At 38.8% G+C, this 20,114-nt stretch overlaps 2 pseudogenes; both read left to right on the top strand.

Annotated features, from left to right (window-relative positions):
• Positions 1-984: 984 nt before the first annotated feature.
• On the top strand, positions 985-12,989 carry LOC130563779 (myosin heavy chain, fast skeletal muscle-like; annotated as a pseudogene).
• A 2,836-nt stretch (positions 12,990-15,825) lies between these two features.
• The window catches only part of LOC130546401 (myosin heavy chain, fast skeletal muscle-like), a 17,789-nt pseudogene continuing 13,500 nt past the window's right edge, over positions 15,826-20,114 (top strand).

The following is a 20,114-nucleotide window of genomic DNA, read 5'->3' as shown; positions in this document are numbered from 1 at the left end:
ATGTATAGCCACATGTGTCCCAGAAAACAAAATAAGTACAATTTAGCCTCCAATTCAAAAAAGTTTACACACCCCAGCTCTTAATGCATTGTGTTGCCTTCTTCAGCATCAGAATTTTTTCCTTTCCTTATTTCTAAGATGTCTGCATTTTTGCTTAAATATATACTGTGGAAAACTGATTTGTTTAAAATAATTTGCAGAGGAAAACTATGTCCTCTGTTTGGTGGTCCCTTTGTGTTACATAACTTATTAGTATTCTAAAGTATTCTAAAGTATTTAGATTAAGTAACAGAACTTGTGTAATCTAATGAAATGCGTTACAAATTACATTTTAAAGCATGTATTTTGTAATCTGTAGTGAAATACATTTGAAAAGTATAACCTTCCTAGCCCTGCATACATGAATTAGTCATTCATGTGTGTATTAAAGAAAACACATTCTGCATTTTTATCCCCAAGCTAAGAATTAAATATAAAAATGAATTTTTATGTTTAAAAGTATAAATTAGGAATTTTAGAATGTTTTAGTTATTAAGACTTGTAAATATTGTTTCTGTTTTTGTGGCCCAAACAGAAGATTACTCTATAATGAGCAATTCATATGATTTCAGGAAAGAGTCTTGATTTAATGACACATGCAATGATCTTGAATTTTCAAATGGATGCCTCTCAACTTTTGTCTTTAGTTAAACCGCCACCATGAGTACGGACGCGGAGATGGCCATTTATGGCAAAGCTGCCATTTACCTCCGTAAGCCTGAGAAGGAGAGAGTTGAGGCTCAGAACAAACCATTTGATGCTAAGGCTGCCTGCTATGTGATTGATGACAAAGAGCTGTACGTCAAAGGAACAATCAAAAGCAAAGATGGTGCCAAAGTCACTGTTATTGTGAATGAAACTAAGCAGGTAAAATATCCACATTTCTCAAAGATTATCATTAAAAAAGTACAAATCTAATGTCTGCTGAATCACTTTAATAGGAGAAAACTGTTAAGGAGGATGATGTCCACCCAATGAATCCTCCCAAGTATGACAAGATTGAGGACATGGCCATGATGACCCATCTCAATGAACCCTCTGTGCTGTATAACCTCAAAGAGCGTTACGCAGCATGGATGATCTATGTAAGTTAAGCAGAAAGTAAAACAGCATTCAAGTTCATTATGACTGTGACGCTGCAACCGGATGATTTCTCTGTTTGTTTCAGACCTACTCAGGACTCTTCTGTGCTACTGTGAACCCCTACAAGTGGCTCCCAGTGTATGATGCAGAAGTGGTGTCTGCCTACAGAGGCAAAAAGCGAATGGAGGCTCCTCCCCACATCTTCTCTGTCTCTGACAATGCCTATCAGTTCATGCTCACTGGTAAGTGCTGAATTTTGAATGGCAAGGTAATTTTGATTTGTGAAATTAGGGTTTTTCTGAAACAATTATCTAAACAAAATTACCATTCAATTTACAGACAGAGAGAACCAGTCTGTCCTGATCACGTATGTATTTACTTTTATGAGACATTAAAACAGTTATATATTACTCTCATGAAACTTTTACATGTCTTATCATGTTCTGTCTGATAATCATCTCTTATAAACCAGTGGAGAATCTGGTGCTGGAAAGACTGTGAACACCAAACGTGTCATTCAGTACTTTGCCACAGTTGCAGTGCATGGTGACAAGAAGAAAGAATCAACCAGCCAAATGAAGGTGTGATACAAAAAGCAATGTACTTAATACATACAAATAAAACTCTATATTAATATTATTATCATTAATGTAAGTTAATACATTACCCTCTTAACTTCACAGGGATCTCTTGAGGACCAGATCATTGCTGCAAACCCTCTGCTTGAGGCTTATGGTAATGCCAAGACTGTGAGAAATGACAACTCCTCTCGTTTTGTAAGTTTTTAATTTCATACAGTACAATTAGTTTTTTTTAAATGTTTTTATATAAACATTTATTGTGAAAGGCTTGTTGCCACAAAAGCAAGTAAAACTTTATTTTATTTAAACAGGGTAAATTCATCAGAATTCACTTCGGCACATCTGGAAAACTGTCTAGTGCTGATATTGAGACATGTAAGAGACAGTTAATAACAATTTCCAATCTGAAACATAGGCAATTGTTTGAATACCACTAAGTACTTAATTCCTTGACCAGACCTGCTGGAGAAATCTAGAGTGACATTCCAGCTATCAGATGAGAGAGGCTACCACATCTTCTACCAGATGATGACCAACCACAAGCCTGAGCTGATTGGTAAGTACACACATGTCAGTCAAAGCTTTAAAATGCCACTTAATATTGTGAAACACTCTGTCATAAATGCCCTTTGTATGTTACAGAAATGACGCTCATCACGACCAACCCCTATGACTTCCCCATGTGCAGTCAGGGTCAAATAACAGTGGCAAGCATTGATGATAAAGAGGAGCTGGTTGCCACTGATGTGAGTCATTATTATTTGACAATGGCAATGATATTCTACATATATATGGCAGGTACTATGGCTCATACCTATCTGTGCTTTCCAGACTGCTATTGACATTCTGGGCTTCAGTGGTGAGGAGAAGATGAGCATCTACAAGTTCACTGGAGCTGTGCTGCATCATGGTAACATGAAGTTCAAGCAGAAGCAGCGTGAGGAGCAGGCTGAGCCTGATGGCACAGAGGGTGAGACTTTATGATTCTATTGGCATGTCGAAAAACGGTCATGGCATTAAATATAATTAATTTTATTTTTCAACCACAAAACTGCAGATGCTGACAAAGTCGCCTACCTTTTGGGCTTGAACTCTGCTGATATGCTGAAGGCTTTGTGCTACCCAAGAGTGAAGGTCGGAAATGAGTTTGTTACCAAAGGTCAGACCGTGCCACAGGTATGTATTAACATGCAAACAGCTACATTTTAAACATGGAAATTTTGAATGTGCCTTATTATTATAGAAGCAGATTAAATGTACACTGTATTCTATCTCCAGGTGTACAACTCTGTTAGCGCTCTGGCCAAATCTATCTATGAGAGGATGTTCTTGTGGATGGTTGTTCGTATCAACCAGATGTTGGACACAAAACAAGCCAGACAGTTCTTCATTGGTGTGCTGGATATTGCTGGCTTTGAGATCTTTGATGTAAGAATAATGATCTTATGTCCATTCAAAGTTGACTGATTCATAACACGTTTTCAGTCATTTTCACTTTCTCTCTCTCTCCAGTAAAACAGCATGGAGCAGCTGTGCATCAACTTCACCAACGAGAAACTGCAACAGTTTTTCAACCACCACATGTTTGTGCTGGAACAAGAGGAGTACAAGAAGGAGGGCATTATTTGGGAGTTCATTGACTTTGGCATGGACTTGGCTGCTTGCATCGAGCTCATTGAGAAGGTTTATAATTCTCTTAAAGTAAATCGTATGTAATTCATGAACTTTGTGATATTATTAATTCTCTACATTCATTTGTTATCAGCCCATGGGTATCTTCTCCATCCTTGAAGAGGAGTGCATGTTCCCCAAGGCCTCAGACACAACATTCAAGAACAAGCTGTATGATCAGCATCTTGGCAAGAGTAATGCTTTCCAGAAACCAAAGCCTGTCAAAGGCAAGCCTGAGGCCCACTTCTCCCTGCTTCACTATGCTGGAACTGTGGACTACAACATCACTGGCTGGCTGGACAAGAACAAGGATCCACTGAACGAGTCTGTTGTGCAGCTGTACCAGAAGTCTTCTGTCAAACTGCTGTCTACTTTCTACCCACCTGTTGTTGAAGGTAATTTAAAAAACCTACTGTGTTAATAGAATGATGTTTCTAATTAATCAAACTCTGAATTAGTTTTGCACAGATTTCTTGTTATTATATTATGTGTTCGTCTTTATCCTTTTTAAACAGAGAGTGGCAAGAAGGGAGGCAAGAAGAAGGGTGGTTCAATGCAGACTGTGTCTTCTCAGTTCAGAGTATGTCATTGTCCAAAATTATAAAACTAAATAATGATAGAAATAATGATGAATGATAACGCTGAAACTGTGTGCGATGTTACAGGAGAATCTGGGCAAGCTGATGACCAACTTGAGGAGCACTCACCCTCACTTTGTACGTTGTCTGATTCCCAATGAGTCCAAGAATCCAGGTAAAATCATGACGCACTAACATATATTCTGATATTAAAAGGACACACAGTTATGTTAATGTGAGGTGTTGTTCATCTACCAAACTCATGCCATCCACTGTTTTCATAGGTCTCATGGAGAACCACCTGGTTATCCACCAGCTAAGGTGTAACGGTGTACTGGAAGGTATCAGAATCTGCAGAAAAGGCTTCCCCAGCAGAATCCTCTATGGTGACTTCAAACAGAGGTAAATGGGACCACATGAAAATATTGTTTTCTGTTTGAGGCTCATCTTAATTAAATCAAAGATGTAAAGCAATTTGATTCATCCACAGATACAAGGTGCTGAATGCCAGTGTTATCCCTGAGGGACAATTCATTGACAACAAGAAAGCTTCTGAGAAACTCCTGGGATCCATCGATGTTGATCATGACCAGTACAGATTTGGACACACAAAGGTTAACATGATTCTACTTTACGATTATGTATTTTTCATGAATCATAATGTTTCGTTTTAACTATAAATTAAATTAATCTCTCTATTATTTTGCCTAAATGCAGGTGTTCTTCAAAGCTGGTCTTCTGGGTACTCTTGAGGAGATGCGTGATGAGAAACTGGCTGCTCTGGTCACAATGACTCAGGCTCTATGCCGTGGTTACCTCATGAGGAGAGAGTTTGTGAAGATGATGGAGAGAAGGTGAGCATTATGAAAGAAATATAATAAATAATTGTAATACCTATATATACTGATGTAAATGACATTAAATGACTATTCACAAGGGAGTCCATTTACACCATCCAATACAACATCCGCTCATTCATGAATGTCAAACACTGGCCATGGATGAAGGTTTACTACAAAATTAAGCCTCTGCTAAAGAGTGCTGAGACTGAGAAGGAGCTATCATCTATGAAAGAGGACTTTGCAAAATGCAAAGAAGCTTTGGTCAAGGCTGAAGCCAAAAAGAAGGATCTTGAAGAGAAAATGGTTGCTCTGCTGCAAGAGAAAAATGATCTGCAGCTGCAAGTGGCCTCTGTGAGTGGAACAATATAAAAATTTATTTTCATTAGTTCATAACAAACCTGACAGGACACTAATGTGTATGCTGACATATAGATATGTTGTGCATTTCTTAAACATAAAAATAGGAATCTGAGAATCTCTCAGATGCTGAGGAAAGGTGTGAGGGTCTGATCAAGAGCAAAATCCAGCTTGAAGCTAAACTAAAAGAGACAACTGAGAGACTGGAAGATGAAGAAGAAATCAATGCTGAACTTACAGCCAAGAAGAGGAAACTGGAGGATGAGTGTTCTGAACTGAAGAAAGACATTGATGACCTGGAGCTCACCTTGGCTAAAGTTGAGAAGGAGAAACATGCCACTGAGAATAAGGTTTGTGACACAGTTTTTTTCTAACATTAAACAGTACTTCATTTTGTATTCATTATTAAACATAATATGTTATTATGGAATATGAATTGGAAAAGATAATCTGGGATCAAAATTGACACAGGTTAAGAACCTGACTGAGGAAATGGCAGCTCAGGATGACAGCATTGGCAAGCTCACAAAGGAGAAGAAAGCTCTCCAAGAGGCACATCAGCAGACTCTGGACGATCTCCAGGCAGAGGAAGACAAAGTCAACACCCTGACCAAATCCAAGACAAAGCTTGAGCAACAAGATGATGATGTGAGTAACTGTTCTCAGACTATTATCAAAAAAGATTTTTGCCTACATTTATTTTTAAAACATTTTCTATGTTGTCTTATAGCTTGAGGGTTCCCTGGAGCAAGAGAAGAAGCTCCGTATGGACCTTGAGAGAGCTAAGAGAAAGCTTGAAGGAGACCTTAAACTAGCCCAGGAGACCGTCATGGACCTAGAGAATGACAAGCAGCAATCTGAGGAGAAGCTGAAGAAGTAATTTTAAAAACATAATACAAATAAACAAAAAAACAAATAAATACTTCTATTAAAACTCTACTACTGTCTTGTGACGTTTCATACTTTGTTTTGCTAAATTTCAACAGGAAAGACTTTGAAACAAGCCAGCTGCTCAGCAAGATTGAAGATGAACAATCTCTTGGAGCTCAACTTCAGAAGAAGATCAAGGAGCTTCAGGTATTAATTTCGACTGTTTTAAAAGGTAAATTGTTTAAAAAGGTAAATTTAAGATTCTTAAAGTATGTATCAATAAATGCTACTGTAGGCTCGCATTGAGGAACTGGAGGAAGAGATTGAGGCTGAGCGTGCTGCTCGTGCAAAGGTTGAGAAGCAGAGAGCTGATCTCTCCAGGGAACTTGAGGAGATCAGCGAGAGGCTTGAGGAAGCCGGAGGAGCAACTGCTGCTCAGATCGAGATGAATAAGAAGCGTGAAGCTGAATTTCAGAAGCTACGTCGTGATCTGGAAGAGTCCACCCTTCAGCATGAAGCTACCGCTGCTGCCCTCCGCAAGAAACAGGCAGACAGTGTGGCCGAGCTGGGAGAGCAAATTGACAACCTCCAGCGTGTCAAGCAGAAGCTTGAGAAAGAGAAGAGTGAATACAAAATGGAGATTGATGATCTCTCCAGCAACATGGAGGCTGTTGCCAAAGCAAAGGTTGAGAATTTATTTTTTTGAGGGATAAATAAACGTGAATCAGATTCTCAAAGTTCTAATGGTCTTATTGTTTTCAGGGCAATCTTGAGAAGATGTGCCGCACACTGGAGGACCAACTCAGTGAAATAAAGTCCAAGAACGATGAAAACCTCCGCCAGACAAATGACCTCAGTGCTCAAAGAGCAAGACTTCAAACTGAAAATGGTAATGTTCATTTGATTTTGGTTATCTCTCTCTCTATATATATTTTTAATACTGTTTTGATTTACTGTTTTCCAGGTGTTTCCTATTAATGAAAACCAGACATCTCTTTAACCTCTCTTAGTTATCTTGTCTTGTCTCATATGTCATCATTTTTATGCAGGTGAGTATGGCCGTCAGCTGGAGGAGAAGGAAGCTCTTGTTTCTCAGCTCAGCAGAGGCAAACAAGCATTCACTCAACAAATTGAGGAGCTTAAGAGGCAGATTGAAGAGGAAGTGAAAGTAAAAAAACGTAAACATCTTTGTGGTAATAATGAACAGTGTGAGACAATAATGAATCTGTAAGTTTGAACATATTTTTATCAGGCAAAGAATGCTCTGGCCCATGCAGTGCAGTCAGCCCGTCATGACTGTGACCTGCTCCGTGAGCAGTTTGAGGAAGAGCAGGAGGCAAAGGCTGAGCTCCAGAGGGGAATGTCTAAAGCAAACAGTGAGGTTGCTCAGTGGAGAAGCAAATATGAAACTGATGCCATCCAGCGCACAGAGGAGCTTGAAGAGGCCAAGTATGACTACCAGAAGAACTGATACATTTGTTAATGCTACATAAAATTGCATGCCTCGTCTGACTGATGGCTTCAAAATGCACAACAGGAAGAAGCTGGCTCAGCGTCTGCAAGAGGCAGAGGAACAAATTGAGGCAGTGAACTCCAAATGTGCCTCTCTGGAGAAGACCAAGCAGAGACTACAGGGTGAGGTGGAGGACCTCATGATTGATGTGGAGAGAGCAAATGCATTGGCTGCAAACCTTGACAAAAAACAGAGGAACTTTGACAAGGTATAGACATTTTGCAATAAGAGTTGTTCTTTGAGATGAAACATATAACCCTATAGGGTTTTCTTTCATTCTAACTAATATTTAATCTGATCCTATAAGGTTCTGGCAGAATGGAAGCAGAAGTATGAGGAGGGTCAGGCAGAGCTGGAAGGTGCCCAGAAAGAGGCACGCTCACTCAGCACTGAACTGTTCAAGATGAAGAACTCCTATGAGGAGTCTCTGGATCAGCTGGAGACACTCAAGAGAGAAAACAAGAATCTGCAGCGTAAGAATGAAATTGTTAAATAGATTATTATTCTAATCGTGTTAAAATCTACACACGTGAAATCAGCACAGAATTTGTAATGTTCTTTATATACTGATAATATTTTCTTTCTTACCTGTAGAGGAGATCTCTGATCTGACTGAGCAGTTGGGTGAGACTGGTAAGAGCATTCATGAGTTGGAAAAGGCCAAGAAAGCAATAGAGACTGAGAAGTCTGAGATTCAGACCGCCCTGGAGGAGGCTGAAGTGAGTATCTCAAGAATATATTTTTTTAAATTTAATGTTTTTGACTGTGGGTTGTATTCCAGTTTTAAAAATTTTGGTAAATTCCTTTTACAGGGCACCCTGGAGCATGAGGAGTCCAAGATTCTCCGTGTCCAGCTTGAGCTAAACCAGGTGAAGGGTGAGATTGACAGGAAGCTTGCAGAGAAGGATGAGGAGATGGAGCAGATCAAGAGAAACAGCCAGAGAGTCATTGAATCCATGCAAAGCACACTGGACTCTGAGGTCAGGAGCCGAAATGATGCTCTGAGAATCAAGAAGAAGATGGAGGGAGACCTTAATGAGATGGAGATTCAGTTGAGCCATGCCAATCGTCAGGCTGCTGAGGCTCAGAAACAGCTGAGGAATGTTCAGGGACAACTCAAGGTATGTGACTTCCCTTTGACTTTAGCATGTACGAAGAGCATACATTATACCTTGAAGAATAATATTGAAGTATCTTAGGTAAAAGTTTAGACAGGTTATATAAAAACTAATGATATGTTCAGGATGCCCAACTCCATCTTGATGATGCCGTGAGAGGACAGGAAGACATGAAGGAGCAGGTGGCCATGGTGGAGCGCAGAAACACTCTGATGCAGGCTGAGATTGAGGAGCTGAGAGTTGCTCTGGAGCAGACAGAGAGAGGCCGCAAAGTGGCTGAACAAGAGCTGGTGGATGCCAGTGAGCGTGTTGGACTGCTGCATTCTCAGGTATTCGCACTCTTGTTTCATCATCAGACAGGTCTCTCCTGCAAACAAGCAGCAATTCACAAGGCAGATGTTTGATATTTACTTCTTTTGCCATATTCTTTTGTTTCAGAACACAAGCCTTCTGAACTCTAAGAAGAAACTTGAAGCTGACCTCATCCAAATTCAAGGTGAAGTTGATGATGTCGTTCAGGAAGCAAGAAACGCTGAGGAGAAGGCCAAGAAGGCCATTACTGATGTTAGTAATGTTGTCCTAACTATTTACTCCTGAGAATTCTTCAAAGACAGAGAACTGTTACTCATATTTGATGTGTTAATTAGGCTGCCATGATGGCTGAAGAGCTCAAGAAGGAGCAGGACACCAGTGCTCATCTGGAGAGGATGAAGAAGAATCTGGAGGTCACAGTGAAGGACCTGCAGCAAGGTCTGGATGAGGCTGAGAATCTGGCTTTGAAGGGAGGAAAGAAACAACTCCAGAAACTGGAGTCCAGAGTAAGCTTCCCTCTATTTTTTTGTATTGATGTGGCTGTGTAAGTATACGTTATATACTGTATGTTGTTTTTTATGAATACATTTTTTTGAATTTATTGAATAAAATGAGTTCAATATTATCTCTTGACTAGGTCCGTGAGCTTGAGGCTGAAGTTGATGCTGAACAGAGACGTGGAGCTGATGCAGTTAAAGGTGTCCGCAAATATGAGAGGAGAGTGAAGGAACTCACCTACCAGGTATGACCGTACATATACACCAGGGCTGGTCAACTGGCGGCCCGCGGGCCAAATGCAGCCCGTCAATCATCTTTACCTGGCCCGCCTTAACATTTCAAATAAGTGGAGAGACTTTAAGAACGGTGTGCTGCAAATGCACGTCCTCCTGAGACGCCACATCTTTAAAAGTCCAAAACGCTGCTACATTCAAAACGAAAGTAATTCCCGCGGCTCATAATGATTTATGTCATATAAAGCGATTTGATCGGTCAGTCCAAGAAACTTAATGTTATTTACAACGTTATAATCGGCAATGCATTTCACAGCCACAGGCAATCGGTTTGCGCACGCGATAGGTCGCGTACTAAAACGTGTTTTGTGCCCTTGAAAGTAGGCTAACTGTAGGAAGGGTACACCACGTGAACGGTTGTCTCAGATAAGGGGAAAACGGTGTTGTTTTTATTACTGCGTTCATTATGAACAATGGCTATATTTACGAAAAACAGCTGTCCATCTCCCCCAGAACTCGCACTACACAAAGGCTCTGCCCTATAAGTGCGTGGGGCACATGAATGCGATCGGAATTCACCCGAAGATGTGATAATAGCGCTCAGTTTCTTGCACAGATCAATTGACTCGCTTTATAAGACGCTAATTTAACGTCACAAGGGGCAGGGATTACTTTTGTGTTGAATGTATTTGCGTTTTTACTTTTATTAATTTAACTTTAATTAATTCAACCAAATAGCTTCAGAAATATCTTCTTGAAAAAACAATGCCACCCACATCTTGGATGTACTGGAGAACTGTGGATGAGTAAATTAGTAGCAATGTTTGGGTAAAGCAACACATTAAGGAATATAAAAAGCAATTCAAAAGACAATATCCCTTTTAATTTAATATCATGAAAAGGCACAAATACTGGATGCAATATTTGTGTGCATGTTTTAATATATGGCCTATAAGTAACAGCAACAAAAACAGTATAAAAGGAACAAAACGAAATAAATAACAGAAATACAAAATAACAGAAGAAATGAGGATATGGTAAAAAACTGGCCCGCATCCTATTTATACTTTTGGAGTCTGGCCCTCAAAGAAAAGTAGTTGAAGACCCCTGATATCAGAGGTGGACGAAGTACACAACTTCCTTACTTGAGTGAATGTACGGATACTACTGGTCAAATATTACTCCACTACAAGTAAAAGTTGTAAAGACAGATTCTTACTTAAGTAAAAGTACAGAAGTACGTGCTTTTAAAAGTACTCAAGTATTAAAAGTAAATTTCCTTTATGTCAGTTGTGCATTGTTTTATTGTCGTATACCTTATGCCTCTGAAGCAACCTACTGAATACACAGAGTAGCTCACAGTATCAGTTGTATTAAAGGAGTAGTTCACTTCAAAATTTGCCCCCATTGACTTTCCATAGTCATTTTTATTCCTACTATGGAAAGTCAATGGAGGCAAATTTTGCAGTGAGCAACTCCTTTAAGAGCTTTATATGTTTAGCACATATATGTTTAGTTTAGATATACCGTAATCCTTTATGATCATTTAGCCTAATTATCCTCATTAGCCCCCTAGGCCTATATGTATTTATGAGAAGTGTTCTTTTATTTTGTATATTCCCTTTACCAGTTTTAGCAGCAACTTACCAGTAAGTAGTAAGATTCTTGTAAATAGTTAAGTGTAGAAGCCATGTGTTTGTTGGATTTATTACCATAATTTAACTACAAACATAAACTATAGCTAGTATAATAATGAATATAATGAAACTATGGTATTTTTAGTTGCTGTGGTTTTACTAAAGATTATTAATTGGAGTATGGTTACTATATATAGAAAATGGTAAATTTGTGGATACTGTGGTTTTACTGCAAATACCATCCCTGCTGAAAAAAAACAATGAATAATTGAATTCGAATTAGATTTTTTTAATTAAATTCCTCTTTGTAGTGTGTTTGGGGTTTTATTCCAATAGGATTTACCATCCCATCAATAGAATCCATCACATACAAGTAGACAACAAGTATCCATAGTACAATTCCCATTAAATCCACTACATTTTATGTTGTATTTTGGGCAGGGTTCCATTGTTTTTATTTCAACAGGAATACTTCAACAATACTTCAATAGTTACTTGAGTAAAAACATCATTCATTTTCCAAATCGCTTTAAATGATATAGCAGCAGATCAGAAGTTAACACGCATGCGTAGCTGAAGGTGTATGTGATGCTTATTTACCGTTTAGCCGTTATGCCGATCATTTTCATGACAATGTTTCTACGATCTTTGACTGATCGTAACCCACAGATGATTACACCACACTTTAACATGTGCCTCTATTTGCCTTTTTAGAGCGCTATCAATGGTGTAGCTGCGCCGTCGTTTACATTAGTTTAGCGGGAAAGATCCCAGAGTTGCCAGATTTGCGTTAAAAAAACTCTGCCAAATGGCCATTCAAAGCTTGCCGGAAAACCGCGAGCATAGGAAAACTGAAATACTTGGCAACAGTAAAAGGTCCTGCAGATCGCAAGCCAGATAAATTGCGCACGCAGGAAACCCCGCTGCTTAGAAACCATTTTCTACTTTTGGACCTTTTTATAAATGTAGTGGAGTAAAAAGTATGATATTTGTCTTTCAAATGTAGTGAAGTTAAAGTACAAGTACTCCGAAAAAAATAATACTCAAGTAAAGTTCAGATATTAAAAAAGTGTACTTAAGTACAGTACTCAGGTAAATTTACTTCGTTACTGTCCACCACTGCCTGATATACACCATCATCAACCAATTTTTGTTGTACTGTAAATGATGCAGGTTGAATCTAGTAACTGTTTGTTTTGACATTTGTAGACTGAGGAGGATAAGAAGAACATTACCAGGCTTCAGGATCTGGTTGATAAGCTTCAGCTGAAGGTCAAAGCTTACAAGAGACAGGCTGAGGAGTCTGTAAGTATTTGGTGTGAGAATTATAAGAACATAAGAACATCTAATATCTTGTAAACCCTGAATAAAGGGATTTTTGATTCTGTAGGAGGAACAAGCCAACGTTCACCTGTCCAAGTTGAGGAAGGTGCAGCATGAGCTGGAGGAGGCTGAAGAGCGTGCTGACATTTCTGAATCTCAGGTCAACAAACTCCGAGCCAAGAGCCGCGATGCTGGAAAGGTCAGTAGATGAGTATCTGCATAAAGATGCTATATCAAATAGCATATTTACAAGTATGTTTAGTGTTTAATGAAGAGCATCATTTTTGACTGTGTAATTTACCTCTTCCTTCTTTCCTAGGCCAAAGAAGAGTGAATTTCCAAAACTTGAAAGGAGCATCTACTTCAGTCATATAATATGATTGTTTTGTACCTTTCTTGCTCTTGTGAAATAAACGTGTACATATAATTTGTCTCTGTTATTTAATTTTTTGAGTCATTATATATTTGTAGGTACATTTGGCATTTGAAAATGTGAAGTTTTTCTTTTTGTCAAAACACAAGCATGACCTTACAGTACATAACCTTTAAATAACCTATACTTATGAAATAATATTAGGCAATTTTAGGTTTGCCAGGTATTGAATGTTTTAACCTTTAAAGTCCGGGTAAAGAGAATTCTGAGAATTGTTTCTAAACACATTATAGATGTTAGAAATGTATTGCTGAAACACATTACAAAGACTCAGAAGTATGTAGTACTGAATTGTGGAGTTAAATCGTTAAACAGTTTTTCACCAATTCTCTTTTCAGGATTTTTTGGGCGTGGCTAAAACGGGGATCGATGACGCAATGGAGCGTCCGAGCTTGCATGGCCCCTCCCCTATCACTAGAGTGCCTAGCATCAGGTGTCTGCTCAATCACGAGCTCACGGTTGTAAGCTTTTCGCACACGCTTTCAGGCTCTCACTCTGCCCAACTAAACAAATCTCACGCCAAATAACAGACAATCCACCCGGCTGGTTCGCTATCAGTAATTTCAGCATCTACCTTATCAGCTCAAGAGAGAACCACTACAAATAGAAAAAGCTGTCTGTGTTCACACTTGACTTCTTTTTTGAAGCTGCTAGAGTCTGTTTTAAATTATAATCCTATGGCGTAAACCGTGCTTTCAAAAAAAGTCCTGAGCGCTTTTTTAAACACCAGCGTCTTTTTCTGCAGCTCAGAACGTGTTTTGAGGTTGGAAAAAAGTTAAAATTTTCTGAAAAAACATCATGTCAAGCACCATTTTCACAGCTAACCAATGACGGAGACCTGTCGTTTCCATAACAACATGCGAGGAACGTGATTGGTCGAGAAGGCTCAAGCTCGAAAAAATAAAATGGTGGCCGAAACACCCGTTGGAGCATATGCTGAATCCGAAATCGCATACTGCCATACTATATAGTAGGCGAAAAGCAGTAGGCGAATGAATAGTATGTCCGAAACCTCGGTCTTCATAAAACAGTAGACGAGAATTTCCCGGCTGGTGCACTATTTCTCACGAGATTTGGACGTGCGTATACTACTGTTGCGTCCGAATACGCCTTACCTACTATATAGTATGAGAAAACAGAGTAGTATGTCCGAATCCTCAGTATTCATAAAAGAGTAGGTGAGAAATTCCCGGATGGCTTACTGGTTACGCCCACATTCTGAAACACCCAGCGACAGATACTTGGGATACTTATCTATCCCATGAGCCCACAGGACAGAATAAGTTCATACAGGAGCATAGCGGAGAACTGCGATTCAGGTGTTTTCAAAAGTGAGTATTACTAGCCAACAACGCGTTTCTTTGCGTTGCAGTCGCATTTGTTAACATATAGCATACTGGGCTGGGGACTTCCTACTGGGAGCGATTCGAGTGGGCGTGGCACACAGCGTTTGAGAGCAAAGAGTCCACGGTTGACAGTGGCTTAGTTGACATTAGTATAATTTTGGGCCTGTTTAAAAGCATAGAACTACTGAAGAACAATGACAGATGATTGTAATGGCAGACCAATGATTTCTAGGGCCATAATTATCCCAAAAATGTCCAGGAACTTGAAAATGCATTGGTGGAAGAAAGGACAATCCATATGAAAATTAACCGTGTTTTTATAGTAAAACTGTAGTAACCATGGTTTTTGGTGTATTGATTGCATGGTTTTACTATAGTAACCATGTATTTTTTGTTTTAACTGCAGTAAAAAGTTTCATAAGGGAAGATTTGCAAGAAATGGCCATGTACAGTGAAGAGATCCACTGCATGGTGGCCGCACCAGATATTGACTGTTACTTTTGATATAGACCACCCCGGTCCCACCCTGTATTGAGACTTTTTCCATTTCTATATATCAATGTCTTTTTAGTTTATGTTGTCTCTAGTTATGCTAATTAATGAATATTATTATCTTCATTAAATATTAACACTTAATGTTTGCCTGAAATTAAAGCAGTTGAAAGTAAGAGGTTGTTTCTTTTATAGAGAGCAGTGAGTTGAACAAGAAACAAGAAATGAACAAGATACTGACAAAAGAGGTTCAAAGTCTTAAAATAATGAATGATCAAATATATAATATAGCTGATATTTCAGATAAACAGCAGACCGAAGACCAAAAAGATGTGGCAAATAAACTGAAGCACTTTTACTTTATTGAGTGATATAGTCCACTCATCCAAATGATAAAATGCATCAGTTTGCAAAATGGTATAAATAGACACCATAATACTCATTCACTGGCAGTAAACCATCAGGATATATTTCATATAGGCAGCCTTGCTGCTGATCTTCTTGTCAACCAGTTTTTATAAGGAAGGTTTGCTTGTGATAAAAATAGTGAAGCATTAATGTCATGCATGTTTCTCATGTTTTTTAAATTTATTTTAATTAGCAACTGAAACTATTTTTCACAAACAAAAATTGACATGCATCTGTATTAAATGCAACAAGCGCACGCACGCACACACACATTATACCTATATATATAATGAAAAAAGACATGAATATGACCATATATGATATGTCTATCAAATATGATCTGCATGTGTGATCTTTGCTGAAATTTCAAATGAATCAGATTGATTTCATACATATTACTGTTATTTCAAAGGCTGTCATATCAGTTTTTATTAGGTCACTCAGCTGGTCCATATATAGCCATTGCTTAGAGTGCAAGAAAACTTCTATATAAGTTTGGATGAGAGCACAAGGGGCTCGGAGACTGGAGAAGATACAACTTGTGGTAAGATGCTGAAGTACCTTGCAATGGATAACGTAGTTTGTCTAGACCCTATACATTGTGCACAATAAAAAATAAAGTAACATAAATCAATTTAAGTTATCTTGTTTGACCAACACATATGACATGTAAATGTAATCTATGTGTAACTGAATTACTTGACAGGGCTGTGGACTTTTCATCTGATCCCAAGGAGTAGCAAGCTAGGTGACCCATACGTTGTATTACTGCTTTGAAGGTGTGTGTGAATATTATAGTAGCAATTTGGTTGTTTATTATTTTTGCGTGCTGCTTATAGTTAGTGTGCTAAGTCTTTAATTATTGAGTCAAGAGTTGTCACATTGTCACATTGTTATATTAATCAACTATATAGTCATTTACATGAATGTGTGTGGTAAAGAAAAATACACTCAAAATTAGGGTGATTCGCAATGCCATAAAACAACAATATTTGGTCTAATGTTTCCGTGAAGAACCTTTTTGTTTAACAAAAGGCTCTTTGTTGTGGAAAATATTTTGTTTAAACTATAAAAAGTCGAAAGAAATGTTCTTGTAAAAACCTTTGAGTGAATAGTTCTTTTGGAACCAAAAATGTTTCTGAATCTATGGCATCACTCTGTTGTTTCTCAGTTTTAATAAACCACCACCATGAGTACGGACGCGGAGATGGCCATTTATGGCAAAGCTGCCATTTACCTCCGTAAGCCTGAGAAGGAGAGAATTGAGGCTCAAAGCAAACCCTTCGATGCTAAGGCTGCCTGCTATGTGGTTGATGACAAAGAGCTGTACGTCAAAGGAACAATCAAGAGCAAAGATGGTGCCAAAGTCACTGTTATTGTGAATGATACTAAGCAGGTAAAATATCCACATTTCTCAAAGATTATCATTAAAAAAGTACAAATCTAATGTCTGCTGAATCACTTTAATAGGAGAGAGTTGCTAAGGAGGATGATGTCCACCCAATGAATCCTCCCAAGTATGACAAGATTGAGGACATGGCCATGATGACCCATCTCAATGAACCCTCTGTGCTGTATAACCTCAAAGAGCGTTACGCAGCATGGATGATCTATGTAAGTTAAGCAGAAAGTAAAACAGCGTTCAAGTTCATTATGACTGTGACGCTGCAACCGGATGATTTCTCTGTTTGTTTCAGACCTACTCAGGACTCTTCTGTGCTACTGTGAACCCCTACAAGTGGCTCCCAGTGTATGATGCAGAAGTGGTGTCTGCCTACAGAGGCAAAAAGCGTATGGAGGCTCCTCCCCACATCTTCTCTGTCTCTGACAATGCCTATCAGGCCATGCTCACTGGTAAGTGCTGAATTTTGAATGGCAAGGTAATTTTGATTTGTTAAATTATGGTTTCTGGTTTTAATGAAACAATTATCTAAACAAAATTACCATTCAATTTACAGACAGAGATAACCAGTCTGTTCTGATCACGTATGTATTTACTTTTATGAGATGTTAAAAACAGTTATTTATTACTCTCATGAAACTTTTACATGTCTTATCATGTTCTGTCTGATAATCATCTCTTACAAACCAGTGGAGAATCTGGTGCTGGAAAGACTGTGAACACCAAACGTGTCATTCAGTACTTTGCCACAGTTGCAGTGCATGGTGACAAGAAGAAAGAATCAACCAGCCAAATGAAGGTGTGATACAAAAAGCAATGTACTTAAAACATACAAATAAAACTCTCTTTTAATATTATTATCATTAATTTAAGTTAATACATTACCCTCTTAACTTCACAGGGATCTCTTGAGGACCAGATCATTGCTGCAAACCCTCTGCTTGAGGCTTATGGTAATGCCAAGACTGTGAGAAATGACAACTCCTCTCGTTTTGTAAGCTTTCAATTTCATACAGTACAATTAGTTGTTTTTTATGTTTTTATATAAATATTTATTGTGAAAGGCTTGTTGCCACAAAAGCAAGTAAAACTTTATTTTATTTCAACAGGGTAAATTCATCAGAATTCACTTCGGCACATCTGGAAAACTGACTAGTGCTGATATTGAGACATGTAAGAGACAGTTAATAACAATTTCCAATCTGAAACATTGAAACACCACTAAGTACTTAATTCCTTGACCAGACCTGCTGGAGAAGTCTAGAGTGACATTCCAGCTTTCAGATGAGAGAGGCTACCACATCTTCTACCAGATGATGACCAACCACAAGCCTGAGCTGATTGGTAGGTCATTCAGAACTTTTAAATGGTAGATAATGTTGTAAATTACTCAACAATGCCCTTTGTATTTTACAGAAATGACGCTCATCACCACCAACCCCTATGACTTCCCCATGTGCAGTCAGGGTCACATCACAGTGGCAAGCATTGATGATAAAGAGGAGCTGGTTGCCACTGATGTGAGTCATTATTATTTGACAATGGCAATGATATTCTACATATATATGGCAGGTGCTATGGCTACCTTTCTGTGATTTCCAGACTGCTATTGACATTCTGGGCTTCAGTGGTGAGGAGAAGATGGGCATTTACAAGTTCACTGGAGCTGTGCTGCATCATGGTAACATGAAGTTCAAGCAGAAGCAGCGTGAGGAGCAGGCTGAGCCTGATGGCACAGAGGGTGAGACTTTATGATTCTATTGGCATGTCGAAAAACGGTCATGGCATTAAATATAATTAATTTTATTTTTCAACCACAAAACTGCAGATGCTGACAAAGTCGCATACCTTTTGGGCTTGAACTCTGCTGAAATGATGAAGGCTTTGTGCTACCCAAGAGTGAAGGTCGGAAATGAGTTTGTGACCAAAGGTCAGACCGTGCCACAGGTATGTAATAACATGCAAACAGCTACATTTTAAACATGGAAATTATGAATGTGACTTATTATTATAGAAGCAAATTAAATGTACACTATATTCTATCTCCAGGTGTACAACTCTGTTAGCGCTCTGGCCAAATCTATCTATGAGAGGATGTTCTTGTGGATGGTTGTTCGTATCAACCAGATGTTGGACACAAAACAAGCCAGACAGTTCTTCATTGGTGTGCTGGATATTGCTGGCTTTGAGATCTTTGATGTAAGAATGATTCTCTTATCTTCATTTAAAGTTGACTGATTCATATCAAAATCCGTTTACGGAAGTCGTGCCACTCGGCGGCCATGTTTGCAATACATCTGGGCAGCTATTTACGTCATAGCAAGTCCACAGTCCTATCTACTTGAATGGGGGAAGGCAGATATTTCTAAAATCACTGGCAAAAATTATGATTAAACAGCATATTTCCGATCAATAAATAAACATGACATGAAGTGTATCATAACTTTGGTTTGCTAAGCTTAAATTGCGCCAAAAATCACCTTTTCCGATATCGCCTTGTCTACTCCGCCTATGCGCAGGCTGGCAATCGCCCCACGAGACCCCGCCCCAGAAAGTATTCTTGTTAATGTTAAAATCTTTGTTCATATCCAGTTTTCAGAAAATGTTTCTTGCTCTCTCTCTCCAGTACAACAGTATGGAGCAGCTGTGCATCAACTTCACCAACGAGAAACTGCAACAGTTTTTCAACCACCACATGTTTGTGCTGGAACAAGAGGAGTACAAGAAGGAGGGCATTATTTGGGAGTTCATTGACTTTGGCATGGACTTGGCTGCTTGCATTGAGCTCATTGAGAAGGTTTTGACTGGTTTATAAACTCTTCATGCAGATCATTTCAGATTTTCAATCTCTGTGATGTAAGTATAACTCCACTTTTTTTCTAAACAGCCCATGGGTATCTTCTCCATCCTTGAAGAGGAGTGCATGTTCCCCAAGGCCTCAGACACAACGTTCAAGAACAAGCTGTATGATCAGCATCTTGGCAAGAGTAATGCTTTCCAGAAACCAAAGCCTGTCAAAGGCAAGCCTGAGGCCCACTTCTCCCTGGTTCACTATGCTGGAACTGTGGACTACAACATCACTGGCTGGCTGGACAAGAACAAGGATCCACTGAACGAGTCTGCTATACAGCTGTACCAGAAGTCTTCTGTCAAACTGCTGTCTACTTTCTACCCACCTGTTGTTGAAGGTAATTTAAAAAACCTACTTTGTTAATAGAATGATGTTTCTAATTAATCAAACTCTAAATTAGTTTTGCACAGATTTCTTGTTATTATATTATATGTGTTTGTCTTTATCCTTTTTAAACAGAGAGTGGCAAGAAGGGAGGCAAGAAGAAGGGTGGTTCCATGCAGACTGTGTCTTCTCAATTCAGAGTA

The sequence above is a fragment of the Triplophysa rosa genome, linkage group LG2 (assembly GCF_024868665.1).
Source record: "Triplophysa rosa linkage group LG2, Trosa_1v2, whole genome shotgun sequence".
Lineage (NCBI taxonomy): Eukaryota > Metazoa > Chordata > Actinopteri > Cypriniformes > Nemacheilidae > Triplophysa > Triplophysa rosa.
Note: the sequence above shows the minus strand (reverse complement) of the source record. Positions and strands in the feature narration are given on the sequence as shown.